The following is a 15257-nucleotide window of genomic DNA, read 5'->3' as shown; positions in this document are numbered from 1 at the left end:
TGATTGGGGGGAGGGGGGGCAGGAGATGTGAATATTTTAAGCTTAGGGAAAAAAATTGGTGTATCCAACCATGAAGCCATTGTCCCTCCTTGCCCCCTTCTCCCTCTCATGGCTATGGGAATTAAACGAATCAAATTACATTAGTTCTTTGAGGAGGAAATGAGTTGCCCTGACAAAAATAGGCCTAATTACCTGGGGAGTATTTGTACGTGTTTGTTTTTTCTCTCTCTCTCTCTCTCTGTGTGTGTGTGTGTGTGTAAGAAAGAAAGAGAGAAAAACCTGTCTAGGCTTGTAGAGTATAGTTTCCTGACCTTTCCACGCTGCTCATGATTCCTTTGAGCCAAGAAACTGGCATTCAGTTGTAAACTGTCTTTCAGTGTATTTGAGGGTCTGTGCATGTTTGTGTGCACACCTGTATAGATAAAGGAATATGTGTAGTAGAAGGTTTTTTTTTTTTAAAGAGTAAGAGAGCAATGAAAACAAGGCATAGAGAGAAGCAAAAGAAATGGCAGCAAATGTAAATATGTATGTGATATTTTAGACCGTGTGAATTAGGGTGGTCTCTGCATCTCCATATCTCTCGGCGTGTGTAGCCTACGTTTTGCGTTTTGTGTGTTGTACATCCAGGAGCTGCTCCAAGGGTCTCTGGTAATCACACATTATTCATGAGCTCTTAATGTGAGACGAGACAAACTGGCGGAGCTGATGACAAGTTTGATGAGAAAGGAGGAAAGGAGCAGCTGGTATGTGTGTATAAGTGCGTGAGTGTGTGTGTGTATGTGTGTGTTCATACTGAAGTCATTACCAGTCTGTCATGTTCGGCCCAAGTTCACTGTGTGATGGGAATGAGCGAACAGTGTTGAGCAGACACAGTCAGACTGGCAGAGATGGTGCAAGGAGTATTCTTGCAAACTTTTAAACACACGGAAATGATTTCTGTGCGTCTGCCACACAGTTTAGATTCAGCATGAGCAGCACATGTTTCCATTTCTACAAATTAGGGCTTCTTCTGTTATATTTGATCATTTCTCAGAACCCTCTTATCTTCTTGTAAGATCATTAAACACTCAGTCTTTATTGCTCCTGCAACAAGTTTAACCTCCTCCCTGAAATCACTCTAAATTCTCAAAGGAACTCTTACTTGAATTAATTTGAAGCTTAATGACTATTTTAGGCATGTCTATATTATTAGATTAATGAATGCATAGGCTCCCGAGCAGCCATTCTTTTCCAACTTCGGCATGTTATGAAGAATCGTTGAACTACTTGTCACTTGTTTGGGATAAGTAATCCGTTAGAGTGTAGCATGTCTTTTAAAGATTTGTCAAACTTTCATAACACACATAGGATGAGCTTACAGTTGTTTCCCGCACACCAAAATCCGTTAGTATCCTCATCCATAGCATTGAGAAAGTATGTTTGAAGCTGTTTAATACCAGATTATACATTGGGTGCAATTGGCCTAAGTATAAAGGATATATTGTATCCAGATATATGTTGTGTAATATCAGAGTAATTTAGAGGTTTCTGGAACAGTTCTGGTGCAGTTTTACCTTTTTCCTAGTTGTATGGAGGCGAGGAAAAACTCTAAAGAGGTCAAAGCTCCTGCAGTGGTTACGTTGTATATAGAACAACTTTACTGTGTGACTGATGCATATCAGCTCCCAGGCTTCATTGGGGTTATTATGATAAAGGTTTAAAGCTGAGAGATATAAGATGGTGGCAAGGATGTGCTGAGATTTCTGCTCTATTATAAAGTAAGACTCAGAGTGAAAGTTAAAAGCAACATAATGTCTTTTACCTGCACCCAGGCACAGAGGCTCTGTCTGGGTGCCCAGTCACTCAGCAATAAAGACAAAGAGGTGTGCCTCTCTCTCCGAGCGACTGCAGAACAATATTGGAAACAGATTCGTCACGAGGTGGTTAATAAGATAAAAAAGTGAAAGTAAAATGTCATTAAAAAGTGCTTTGAGAGAGCGGCACTCAAGCTGAGATTGGATACATTTCCACATTTAAGAAACAGATATCACATCACAAAATCAATAAGTAATAAACAACAACCCATTTGATTCTCTTTTCAATAAAATGCTAATAAGCTGTAGGTTTATATGTGTATATACAACAAACCTAAGCCATTATGATATTGGGATTTTTCACCCTTTTGAAAATTCACATTAAAATAGAAACGCACAGGTGCGATCCTGGCAAAATGCTACTTGATTTATACCATATGATAAAAGCAGAAACAATATGAAAACAGCAAAACTGCCATCGTCATTTTATTATTCACACCTGGGATTTACCTGATGTGATATGGCATCATGGCTTCAGCATAAAAGCCCCATGATTATAAATAGTTGAACTGTTACAGTGAACCATCAAATCAGATCTGACACTGAAAATTAGGAATCTCTACAGGCCATATTTCAAATCTGTAACCCTTCAAATATCATCAAAAAGAAGAAATCCCATCAAAGAAAACCATTCAAGCAAAAAACATGAGCAGCAGCTGCTCTGAAGATTCCCTTTCACCCTTAGTATACTGTAGATTCAAGCGTTCCTGACAAAAAAAGAAGAAGAAAGAAAGAAAAAACATTGAATCCATAGCAGCTTACAGGCTTAACTGTAGCTGACCTCCATGTGAAGAGACAGAGACAAGTAAAAATAGAAGTTTGAATTTTACTGAATACATTTTGCAGACTACAAGCTCTGTTTTTCAGGTGTTATTCATGGTACGAAGGACATCATTTACCTCCAAGGCCATGTCCAAACTAATGAACATAAATCTACATGTGGAAAGTTCAGCAAAACGCTGGCCAAGCATGTTTAGAAGGTCAAAAAAAAACTCGCTTTCAGATTTATCCATATTAGTTTAGACAAGGCTCGAGCCTGTCAGCATGATACAGAATCTGCGCTCGTGGTCAAGGAGTTCAAATGTGACTGCCTGCGTTAGGTGAAAGTTAGCCCTTCAGTCAGGAACCAGTGAATTGAACACACCTCTTCAAGGTGGTTAAACATGCTGAGCAGCATCTTTTGCCCCCGTCCGTCCTGTTGTAGGGAACGCCACGCCAGGCAGAACAGCAGACGCTCTTTGATTTAGCTCAGATCAGTTGACTACAAAGGATTTTACAGCTGGGATTTGTCAGGAGTAACTTCTTGTGTCTTCACTTTGATAAGGCGGCATTAAGCAAACACTGGGTGCCAATCAATGGACACACTGCCCCCTTTTTTACCACAAAAAAAATAATCTTGTGTTTGTTAAAATCCTTTTGTTTTGTTGCTTAGTTAGCATCCACGCAGTGTAGCATGGGAGATCTAGATTGGGATTTTATTTATTACTACTTTATTGCTGCCAATTAGTCACTAAGATAGGCCCCTTGGATGTTTCTAATTTTCGGATCCTGCATGTATATTAGTGCTTAATCATCACTGATGAGTCACTCCTAAATCTCTTGTTAACACCTCAAAGGTTTTTTTGGGTTTTTTGGTTTCGGCGTCAACATTGAGGGAGGACAGCAGGAGCGAAAAGGTGTGTGCAAAGAGGACAAAGTCATGCATGATGCTTCTCTCAGTTCCAATGGATCCAAACTGTCTTTCTCTCGTTTTCCTTTACACACACACACACACATACACACACACACACACATACACACACATTCATGGCTATAATATTCTACTAGAAGTGGGGGTGGACTGTGTGTATGTGTGTGTATGTGCATACTTACTGTTCATCCCCTGAAGACCACTTTGATGTATATTTCACTGCCGTTGCAGGAAACAGATCACTGGCTATCCAGCATGGTGTCAAAGTGAGTGCCAATGCGGCAGTGTGTGTGTGTGTGTGTTTGTGACTTCACATTTGCTCCCTCCTGTTTTCATTGATTCCACAGGGAGCTGAACAGTGTTTATGTAAATGAGGTGGCATTTAAACATATGCCCCGAACAATTACCTTGAAACAACTGTTTAGCTGCACAAAAACAGTGCTGTGTTCAGAGCGAGCCAAGTGTTTAGCTTTAAATATTAAGCCATAATAAGGGGACAGAGGTGAGATGAGCCAGCCGGTTGGGTATTTAGCTTGCTAGTTTTCTCGTGGACGCTAATGCATTCCACAAGAATCTAACCCAGGGGCCTTAAATGATGGTCATAATAGTAAGTGATCCAGACTCAGTGTTAAAAGGACTCAGAAGAGAGGATCAAGGTGGTAATTGCAGTTCAGCAAATGTCAGAAAGAAGAAGAGTTAAACGTTAGCTTGAGATGAAGAAATGTCTGTGAGATAAGCTCAAGAGCAGCTGTTGACTTGCTGTATTGTCACAGCTGCGGAGTAAAGGCTCTCTTTGCTGCAGTCGCTCACACAAAGTCTAATGTTATTGCACACATCCACGTGCACACGCACCAAGTCAGCCATTAAGTGGCATTAGAGCCGTTTGAGAGTGAGCAGGTGAGTGCTGCTGAATGCGAAAGTTCTGTATGACTGGACCATTCCTGCTGACCACTGCAAAGTGCTCCCACTGATCACCGCTAATGTCCTCCATCACAGTTTACGCTCAACACTCTGGAGAGGGTGTGTGTGTGTGTGTGTGTGTGTGTGTGTGTGTGTGTGTGTGTGTGTGTTGGGGAGAAAGGTGGATAATTGGGACAGATGGGTGAGATAGGATGAAAAGAAGGAGGAGGGCGAGCAGGAGAAAGAGACAGTTGGCATCGATTTTAACACTCTCTCAAGCCTTTATTGACATTTCATTTAGCTAATGAATTCATTAGTGCTTCATAGCATAATAACCTCTACTTGATAACCAGGATGATTCCCCAGAGGAAAAGTGCTGCCTATACTCTGCTGCTTCTCTATTTTCTGGCTCTTCCAGTTTGATTCTCAGCTTTCTTCATTTTATTTTTTTTATTAATCCACCTTAGCTTTTTTTCTTCTACCCTGCAAGTTTCTTCCCTGTTTGTTTGGAATGCATTGTGTAGCTTGTAAATGAACCCAGCGTCTGAGGTGACATAACCTGCCAGTCTCTTAACAACAGCGCAGCGTGCCCTCAGGAATGGAGAAATGAAGGAGATGCAAGATGTTTGAGCATCCTCAGCCTTTACTTATCTGTAGGTGCCTTTGTGCTTCTACTCCTGTGTGCGCGCTAGCTTTGTGGCGCTTGTTCATTGGAGATGATCTTTATTTATTTTACTGACAAGTCTTTATTTGTGCATCTTTGACTTGCTACCTCCTGACAACGCCGGCTCGCACACAGATGTACACACACGCACAGACAGCCTTGACTTGAATGAATTCAACGACCATTTGAACTTACACAAAAAAAAAGTATTTTTCAATCACAAAACGTTTGATGATTCACCCCGGAGAGCTTGTATTTTTACACATTTACAACCTTCTATTTGGACTAAAAGTTCTACCTGACCTCTTTATGATTTGGAAGAATTTATTAACTCCAGTTTGGGTCCGATGTCTATGGCTTCGAGGGCAAAGATGCCTGCAGGGCTGATTTAACCTGCAAGGGCTTTGTGTGGGAGTGTGCGAGCATATCTAAAGGGCAAAGAGTGGCTGAGCGTTTGGTAATAGTTGTGGTAAAAGAATAGCGAGGGCCTCTCGTGCTGATTTTATAGCCACAGGATGAGCAAGCATCTTTAAAGCACAGATCTTGGCATTATACGAATGTTGTGGGAAAGACACGAATTCTGTGGACTCATACGTGCCTGCTCACAGGCACAGCAGATGGCCAAGCTCTCATTCTGTATATTACCTGGGGACAGATGTTTGTCTGTGTGGTCATTAGTGATCACAGCTTCAGATAATCACCTGGAGACACACCAGCACATAAACACACACTCACGTACAATTAGTGAGTGTTTGATAATTACGGGATGTTTGATGAACCATCTGGAACACCAGCTCTGGCGGAAACTGAAAGACACGCTCATAACAAAATCATACACACAAATACCCAAATCATAGCAATCAAACATGTATCGTTGAGCTTGTGCTAGAAAAAAAACATATATGTGAGATAGCAAAAAATAAACTAAAATAAGACAGGTGAGAGAAGAGAAGATGAAAGCATTTTTGCTTCACAGTCATTAGGATGTCACGTCTCATTCTGGGTTCGGTCTTATCCTCTTTAATTACCTTGACATGATTTTCTCTGCAGTATAAACTTTGCTCCCCGCCCGCCCACCCTCCCTTTTTTCTTTTAAACTATAATTTGCAGCTAGCTTTTGTCTTCCCCTCTAACCATTTCTCTAGCCACTACCTTTGCTCTCAGCCCCTTCTCCCTGACACACCTCTTATATCCATCTCCTATTGCTTCTCATCTCATCTCTGAAGCCCATTCATTTTTTAGCAGGTCAAAGGTTCATCTGTTTAGGCGTTTGAATTGTGTGTGTATGTGTGTGTGAGAGAGAGAGAGAGAGGAGCGATAGGTATGCTGTGTGTGTGTTTGTGTGCATATCTGTGTACAGTATGCCTGTACGTGAGCATGTGGGTGATGGGAGTAATATTGCAGTAGCAATATTGCTGAAAAATCCTTCAAGGAACAAAAGTGCAGAGAGGGTGCGCTTTATTTGATGGTCGGTTTCTCTGTTCTTCAATAACCTCTTTTACTCCTCTGCCTTTTATTCTGCCACTCTACCTGCATTCATTCTTTCATATAGGTGATGTAGCTGCAACTCGCTAAATACAGCCTGCATATTTGCATGTGCATTGCCTTACAGAAATTTGCACCTGCGCTCTTGATTACCTGCGTGCGTTTTGGCTGCTGACACGGAGGCCAGGGTTAAGAGCAGCTCAGACAAATTAATTATCTCTCCTCTGAAGAAGGGATGACTCACTGAAAGAGAGGCTGTGAACCAGCACCTCCCAGTTGAGCAGAAGCCCTGGAAATTCTCCCAGCTTAACGGGGACCAAGAGGCTCCTTCCGAATAAAGCAACTTGGATTTCTTTCACAGCTTGATCTTCACATCATATTTTTTTTCTCCACTTTTCATGTGCATAAGGGTGATTTATAAAAATAACTACGACTGAAAGAAATCGAGCAGGCACTTTGCATTTAGAGATCAAAGTGGCAGAGAAATTTTAATGCATATGAACAAGTTTTACTTCCCTGGATTCGTTGACATAAGATCAAGGCTTTCATGTTGTGCTTTGCTGTGCCTTGAACAGAATAGGCTGTTATGGTGCACTGCGATCTATGTGACTTATACTGGTGTACTGCTGGTACGCCAGTATAGTCACATAGATGGCTCAAAGTCATAACACATATTAAATTAACGGAGCGACTTAGATTACTGTAAAACATATGAAATTTAAAGGTTTCTCCATTGTCTAGAAACTAGGGATGTAGTGCTCTGCTATCAAGTTGCTATGATGGCACATGTACAATAGATCTAGTACAACGTGGTTAGAAACCTTTACTTACTGAAAAAAGTCATTTTTGGGTTCAAGGATTCAGAACGTTAAAAAGGGTATTATTGAGCTATTACCTTTCTTTTAAAGTCTCTGTGAACCTGATAAAATCATAGTAGAAGCAGGGCAAAAATGCATGTAGTATTATCATAACATCATATGAAAGTCCATGTGTGTTCATTCTTGTGTGCTCTCATGTTTATGTATTACAGCAGATAAGACCTACTAGGACATTCTGATAGTGCAGTCGGTCATGCATCAGTAACAGTGCATCGAATTATATCAGAGTTACCTCCACCAGCAGCGTGAGCCATGATGCAGACACTAATAATTCATGCCGTTTGCTTCAACCAGTCTTCATATCAGCAGTGATGGAGCAAACAACCCGCCGTAATTATCATGAGCAGCAGCATTCCTGCGTTTAGCAGATTGGAGATGCCAGGCGCTCAGCTTAGCATTGTGCAGAAATGCCCTGGCTGCGTGCTGCAGGGATGGCAGGATCACAGTGGTCTACGAGCAGCCTCCAGCTACGCACTAGGCCTTGGCTAACGGCTTCATGGGCAGTGTGCCTGTTTCCTCTGTCTGATTGTGCATGTATGTTTGGCATGTTTGTGTTTCAGCATTTTTGGACAAGCCGCCCCTGGGGTGGGGGGTCTTTCTTACCCTTGCTGTGAGGTATATTCTTACCCTGTAGTACTGGATTAGTTTCAACAGTGAATGGGAAGACATGGAAACAGCAGGAGGGGAGGTGAATGGAGAGGGGAGGAGAGGAGATGAAGGGAAACCCTACAACGATGAGAAGAAATATGTTGTTGGATTGCGTGTGTGAGTGCGTGTGTGCCTGCATGGCGTGGGTGCTCATCAGTTTCCCTAAGATTCCTCTGCCATATAACCCAGAGGCAAACTCAAACTCTGTAAGATCTATTTCTCTCTGCTTGTTTTTGTCTCCTTGTCTTTCACTCTCTCCTCTCCACTTACCTATGCATTGTTATACGATTGTTTAGCTTGAGTGCAAAACATGGTTGTCTTTTAGGAAAGGCAACACATGTTCTGTGCAGTCCATGGGATTTTGAGCATATTGTCTTTAATTACTGGGTATTGTAGGATTGCAGCTGTTAAGTGCTATTGTCATGTACAGTATAACCTTTATGAATCTGTATTCACAGCTCAAATGAACTTGGCTCTTCAAGGTATGACACAAATGAGGTTTTTTGGAGAGGTTTTTTTTTGCAGAAAGCATTAAAAATTGTATGAGCCGTGCCCATCAGAGAGCGAGCCAACATGTATGAACTTTGTGTATTTGGCTGTATGTGGGTGTGTGTTTGTATTTATGCGCAAGAGTGTGAAAAATAGCAGCGTGTGATTTATGTAAATGAGTGTCATCGGCCGAGGAGAAGGCAGAATTCCCAGGCCTGATGAGTGGCTTAATGATTCATCAGCCTGGCTGAGGCAGGCATCAATAATGGATGACAGAGTGGGTCATGCAGGATTGCTCGCCCCTTGATTAAAGTGCTCCACAGCTAAACGCCTCACTTCCTCCCTCTTCTCACCCTACCTTCTATGAGGATAAATACAGAAGTGTGCGGTACATGCACACGCACACACACACACACACTTGTGCATGTGGTCACACACCTCTTCCTCAATCTCTTTCTGTACAGCTTAATGTCATCTCACCTCTCACATGCTTAATAAGCTCTCATCCCCTCCTCATCTCCACACTCTGTTTCTTTGGTCTTAATCCAATCATAGTGAGTAAAAGAGGCAGAGAAAGGGGTAGAGAGCGAGAACAAGAGGGGGGAAAAGAAGAAGATGGAAAGTGCAGGAGAAAAGAAGAGAAAAGCACAAATTAGGGCTTTATGATTTGTGCAGAAATGGAAACCTTCTCTCTGGAGATAAGACGGGAACATAAATGTTCCTTCTTTACCCTCAACACACAGAGTGGAAGGAGCCATTCTGCCTCTGTCTCTCGCTGTAAGCTCTTTGTGGGTGTGACAGGACAAATCTCTGTCTATTAGGGGACATAAACCTCTAAACCCTGAGCTACACGGCCATACATACTAATGCAGCCGTACTGAGGGCTGGATACAAGTTAGGAATGATAGCACGGGACACCCAGAGAAAGAAATGAATGTGGCGAGCAGGATGTTGAAAGCAGAGAAGAGAGTCCTGGCGGGATTTCAATCCTGGCCAGCTCCAGGTCTTAACTGCTACAAAATCATATAGCACAGCAAAACCAGCTTTCAAAAAGTTGGACTGTTGTGCATGACAGAGCAATTCACTCAGCTGGCGTGTAAGTCCCCAGACAGTCTCCAATTTCAGCCTCTGATCTGTAGTATCTCTAGCTATCCATGCACTCGCACTGTAATGTGCCAAAGAAAAGATCACTCACTTATTGGACACACTCGTGTTATCCTCTGATAGCACAAATGAGCCAACACACATACAGCTCACCTACATGAAAACTTCAAAAGAATCTGGAAGCGCAATGTCTGAAAGAAAGCAATCATTCCTCAGCGACTCTTTCCTCGCGCGTACTCGCCACTCATCTTTGCAAGTTTCTGACTTGGCGAGACTTAGTCGAGCATTAAGAGTAGTGCGTAATCTTCGATCATATTAATCCTCTTCCTTAAATCTGTCACTTCCCAAACTGATTACCTTCATCTCCTTAACTTGTCTTTCACTCTAATCTGTATCATCGCACTCTGACAGATTACAGCCCTTGTTTGATCCCTTTAACAGATCCTCCTCAATCCCCTTTGAAGCAGTCAGTCAGCTGCCTTGTCTGGAGTGTGATTGACAGCACACGAGTATAAAGAAAACGTGGGTGTGTGTGTGTCTGCTTTATGTTTGCAGGTCTAATAACTTAACAGTGCTGTATATCCATTTATCCATGCAGTCTTCAGTTGTGTCTGTAATTTAAATGTCAAGAGTGTATCGTCCATATATTTCTACTTTTTTTTCTTTCTGCTATCTGGGAGGAGAAAAAAAATTAATATTGGAAGTGACATTTAGCAAGAGAGGAGAAAAGCCTAATAAGCCCAAGGTTTGAAAGACGTATGACTGACAAGTGTTTTTAGTGCATAAAGAAGAACCAATAAGGAGGAAAAAATTTGGAGGAAAGCAAAATATAAATTTATAAAACTGACAGAAATGGTGGGTGGAGCAATCAGAGGGAAAACAGTGAAAGAATAAGAGATCATCACATCTCACCAGTCTATCCTTCTAAAGCTCTTCTGATATCATTTTCACCCCTCAGAGCAGCTCTGGAGAGAATCAAAGAGGAAAACAAGAGTTGCCAAAAAAAGAGACGGCACACAAAGCATTGACAATATACGCATTTAGAAACAGTAGAGACGACGGGTAAAGTTCAGCTCACCCACCATTGTTCTCACCATCCTTTGTCTCCCTGTAATTGGTGTATGATTTTCACTTTGATGTGCAGTGAAAGAACAGGAAGGGAATCTTTGTCTTTTTCACAGAAACAAATGCAAGTCCTTGAAGAGCACAGCGAGTAAGTGAGAGGTAGGATCATAAAAAATACATTCAAAGCCACAGTGGAGACCACAGTTTGTAGAACACCTGGGTATTCCGGGAATTTACATGCAGGCGTTCACGCTTTTGTGTTTGTGTCTCCCAAAGAGCACAAATTGAATTCACAGAAATCCTAGAAAGCACCTATGGGTTATGTTTGTTCAAGTGGCGAAAATGTCTTAAGATGTCCTCTGCTTTTTGTGTCTGTAAGCTATGCTCTACCCGGGTGAATCAGTTTAACTCATGCCGCACAAGCCAGAGGCTAAGTTCACATTGTATTCAGGATGGCATGAACACAGAGAGATTGAGTGAGGAGAGTGGCGATGTTGAGAGGTGGACAGATTTTAAATGTGGGCACAGAATAGGATTGATCAATGGTAGAGCGCTTGAATAACTCCGTGAAAACAAGGTAGCCCTGTTGAATAGGGAGGAGAAATAGAGAGAGACAGAGGGGATGAGGGCAGGGAGGGGTGGACACATCAGCAGTGGGAGCTTTTTGGCCTTGCATTGTGATGGACAGGGAATTAAATTTTGATTGCTTGCTGAGTGATCGTTTGGTTGGGCCTTGTGACTAATCATAGATTTATGGCTTCAACAGGAGAGCACTGCAATTTGTCGATGCTACAGACTCCCTACTGTAGCCCGACACAAAAGCAGTGCAGCTATTTTGAGGCTTTTGAATAAAGTTCTTTTATTATTTTTTTTCACTTCTTTTATGTTTGGGTGGTATTGCCTTATAATCTATCAACAGAATATATATTCGTACAGATATGTTCAGACCAGTTTTTTTTTACAGCTGTAACATTGTTTAGAAATGTGTGAAAGCCAAACATACAGACAGACTGAAAGTATTTACATAGTAACAAATTTTAGGCTTTCTGATGTGCATTTTAATAAAACATAGACTGCAAAACTAGAATACTTGCTTCCAACTAGCTTGAAAGTCAAAATTTGCTATGGCCACTTTTATTCTTCAACACAGCCTGAACTCTCTTAGACAAGCTTTTTTCATCATTTCTTTAAGTAGCTCTCAGAAATAGTTCTCCAGGCTTCTTGAAGGACTTTTAAAGCTTTTCCTTGGATGTTTGCTGTCTTTTGTTCTGTTCTTTGTCAGTATGATCCTACACTGCTTCAATAATTTTGAGGTCCGATGCCAATCATAACTGCAAGTGTTCCACTGTGTGTGTTTTTATCCAGGTGTACGTTTAGTGCAATAGCAGTGTGTTTTACAGGATGCTGTCAACAATCAGGAGACTCTTTCCAGATGACATTGCATGATAGATCAAAAGCTGACTGTATTTTTTGTTGATTATTCAGTCCAGTTCTGACATATGACATAGAAACTGAACATTTAACAGTATTTCCTGAAAACCGTCTTTTGTCTGATCATTTCCTAATAACATTTACATTTACAATAATGGATTACACAGAGGTACGGAAAAGATTTCATCACAGCAGCTGTCTTTCTGAAAGAGCTGTAATTGAGTTTAAGGATATAATTCATCCACTGTTATCTTCTTCAATGCCTTGCGCCAACACAATTCAGAGCAGCTATCTGAATGCTACTCCCACAGAGGTTGATTATCTTGTTAATATTTTTACTTCTTCACTGCATACCACTTTAGATACTGTAACTCCTCTGAAAAAGAGAAGTACCTGATTTCCTAGTGTAACTCTCAAACACTCACCTTAAAGCAGATAACTCGTAAGCTGGAGAAATCATTTCTTCACAAATAAAATTCTAACCATTAGAGAAAAACTTGCTCATAATCATCTCACAGATGTAACATTGTGTAAAGCTACTTTCAGTACCCTTGATATTTGTTTAGGCTCTTTTTCTCCACTTGATCTTTCTGAGTTAACTTCAATAATTACTTCCTCCAAACCATCAACATGTCTTTCAGACCTCATTCCTACAAGACTGCTCAAGGAAGTCCTGCCATTAATTAATGTTTCAATCACAAATAGGATCAACCTATCTCTAATAATCAGCTATGTACCACAGGCCTTCAAGCTGGCTGTAGTTAAACCTTTACTCAAAAAGCAATCTCTAGACCCAGCAGTCTTAGCTAATTATAGGCAAATCTCCAACCTTCCTTTCATATCAAAAGTCCTTGAAAGAGTAGTTGTTAAACAGCTAACAGATCATCTGCAGAGGAATGGCTTATCTGAAGAGTTTCAGTCAGGTTTCAGAGCTCATCACAGCACAGAAACAGCTTTAGTGAAGGTTACAAATGATCTTCTTATGGCCTCTGACAGTGGACTCGTCTCTGTGCTTGTCCTGCTAGACCTTAGTGCAGCGTTTGATACTGTCGACCATAATAATTCGAACGATTAGAGCACTCTGTAGGTATTACAGGTACTGCACTGAAGTGGTTTAAATCATTTATAACGAATAGACTTGAATTTATTCATGTAAATGGAGAGTCCTCTTCGCACAATTATGGAGTTCCACAGGGTTCAGTGCTAGGACCAATTCTGTTTGCATTACACATGCTTCCCATAGGCAGCAGCATCAGAAGGTATAGCATACATTTTCACCGTTATGCAGATGACACACAACTTTGTCTATCCATGAAGCCAGATAACACACACCATTTAGTTAAACTGCAGGAATGTCTTAAAGACATAAAGACCTGGATGACCGCTAACATTCTGCTTCTTAATTCAGATAAAACTGAGGTTATTGTACTCGGCCCTGAAAATCTTAGAAATATGGTTTCTAGTCAGATTCTTACTCTGGATGGCATTACCTTGGTCTCCAGTAACACTGTGAGGAATCTTGGAGTTGTTTTTGACCAGGACATGTGCTTCTGTATTCAACTTCAGAATTCCTTCAATATTGAACAATTATGTAGGACTGCTTTCTTCCATTTGTGTAATATATTCAAAATGAGAAATATCCTGTCTCAGAGTGATGCTGAAAAACTAGTTCATGCATTTATTACTTCTAGGCTGGACTACTGTAATTCATTATTATCAGGAAGTCCTAAAAAGCCTCCCATTGATCCAAAATGCAGCAAGAGTACTGAAAGGTACGAGAAACAGAGAGCATATTTCTCCTATATTGGCTTCTCTTCATTGGCTCCCTGTTAAATCCAGAATTTACAATCCTGCTCCTCCCATACAAGTCTTGAAAAATCTTACTGACCTTATACTACCCTATCCAATCACCCCATTAGAACTCTTTGCTCTCAGACCACAGGCTTACTTGTGGTTCCTAGAGTATTTAAAAGTAGAATGGGAGGCAGAGGCTTCAGTTTTTAGGCGCAGCTTCTGTGGAACCAGCTTCTAGTTTGGATTAAGGAGACAGACACCGTCTCTACTTTTAAGATTAGGCTTAAAACTTTCCTTTTTGATAAAGTATATAGTTAGGGATGGATCAGGTAACCCTGAATTATCCCTAGTTACATCACAACAGGTCTAGGCTGCTGGAGGATTCCAGTGATGCACTGAGTGCTTCTTCTTCAGTCACCTTTGTCATTCACTATTTGTTTATACACCTTTCTGTATTTAACTATTTGTTATATTCATCTCATAAATAATAACATATTATTGTTGGGGTTTTCTCTGTTTTCTTTGTATTATTGTAGGGTGGCGTAAAATACTTTCCCTACTTACTTACCTTACAATATAAAGCGCCTTTAGGCAACTGTTGTTGTCATTTTGCACTATATAAATTTCCTGTGTAATTTGTCATACCTCAGCCTTTTCTCCTCGTTTCCCTTCCTTAAGAATGGGTTCATCCACCGTCGACTGAGATCATTTTTGACAGTGTCAAATGGGCCAGATGCATCTCTCAGGTCCTGTGTCAGGTCTTTGCTGGATTTTTTTTTGTTTCTGAAGGACATGATTTTCAGATACTGTTTATCTGCATTAGATATTTTTTTAGGCCTCTCACTTTTTCTTTTGTCCTCCACTTGTCCAGTTTCCTCATTTTTTGTGTGTCTAGACAAAACAGAGGTTCATTGTTATTGTGAATATTACATCCAATGTGTAATTAAAAAAGGAATTGTATCCTTTCCCATTTTTCCTCATTCAAAGTCCATAGAAAGACCATACAAATGTGTTGTATATATGCTATATATGTGTAAATATTTACTGGACTGAAATAGCAACAATTAAAAATAAGAATCAGATTTAAGAGTCAACATAAATGTCCATGTCAGCTACAATGGATGGAAAGAAATTAAGGATTGAATCTATTCTTTGTTTCAGAAATGGCAACAAAGGGGCAGGAGAAATAATCCAATAAAATCTCTCGCTATTATTTACTTATTCAGTTTGGTTTGTGCATGCAGCTCAGCTTAAAA

The 15257-nt window shown here is 40.8% G+C and overlaps 2 protein-coding genes across 4 annotated transcripts in view; one reads left to right on the top strand and one right to left on the bottom strand.

The window, feature by feature from the left end:
• Positions 1-15257, top strand: part of znf804b (zinc finger protein 804B) — a 34202-nt gene that overhangs the window by 1740 nt on the left and 17205 nt on the right.
• LOC146508198 (uncharacterized) overlaps positions 230-15257 on the bottom strand; it is a 64352-nt gene continuing 49324 nt past the window's right edge. For all 3 annotated transcript variants that reach the window (XR_014876666.1, XM_085176131.1, XM_085176132.1), the window contains one exon: positions 230-15257. This exon is cut by the window's right edge. The gene's annotated coding sequence lies outside the window, so the exon portion shown is untranslated.

The sequence above is a fragment of the Neolamprologus multifasciatus genome, chromosome 11, assembly GCF_963576455.1.
Source record: "Neolamprologus multifasciatus chromosome 11, fNeoMul1.2, whole genome shotgun sequence".
Taxonomy (NCBI): Eukaryota; Metazoa; Chordata; class Actinopteri; order Cichliformes; family Cichlidae; genus Neolamprologus; species Neolamprologus multifasciatus.
This window is presented reverse-complemented; position numbering and strand designations above follow the sequence as displayed.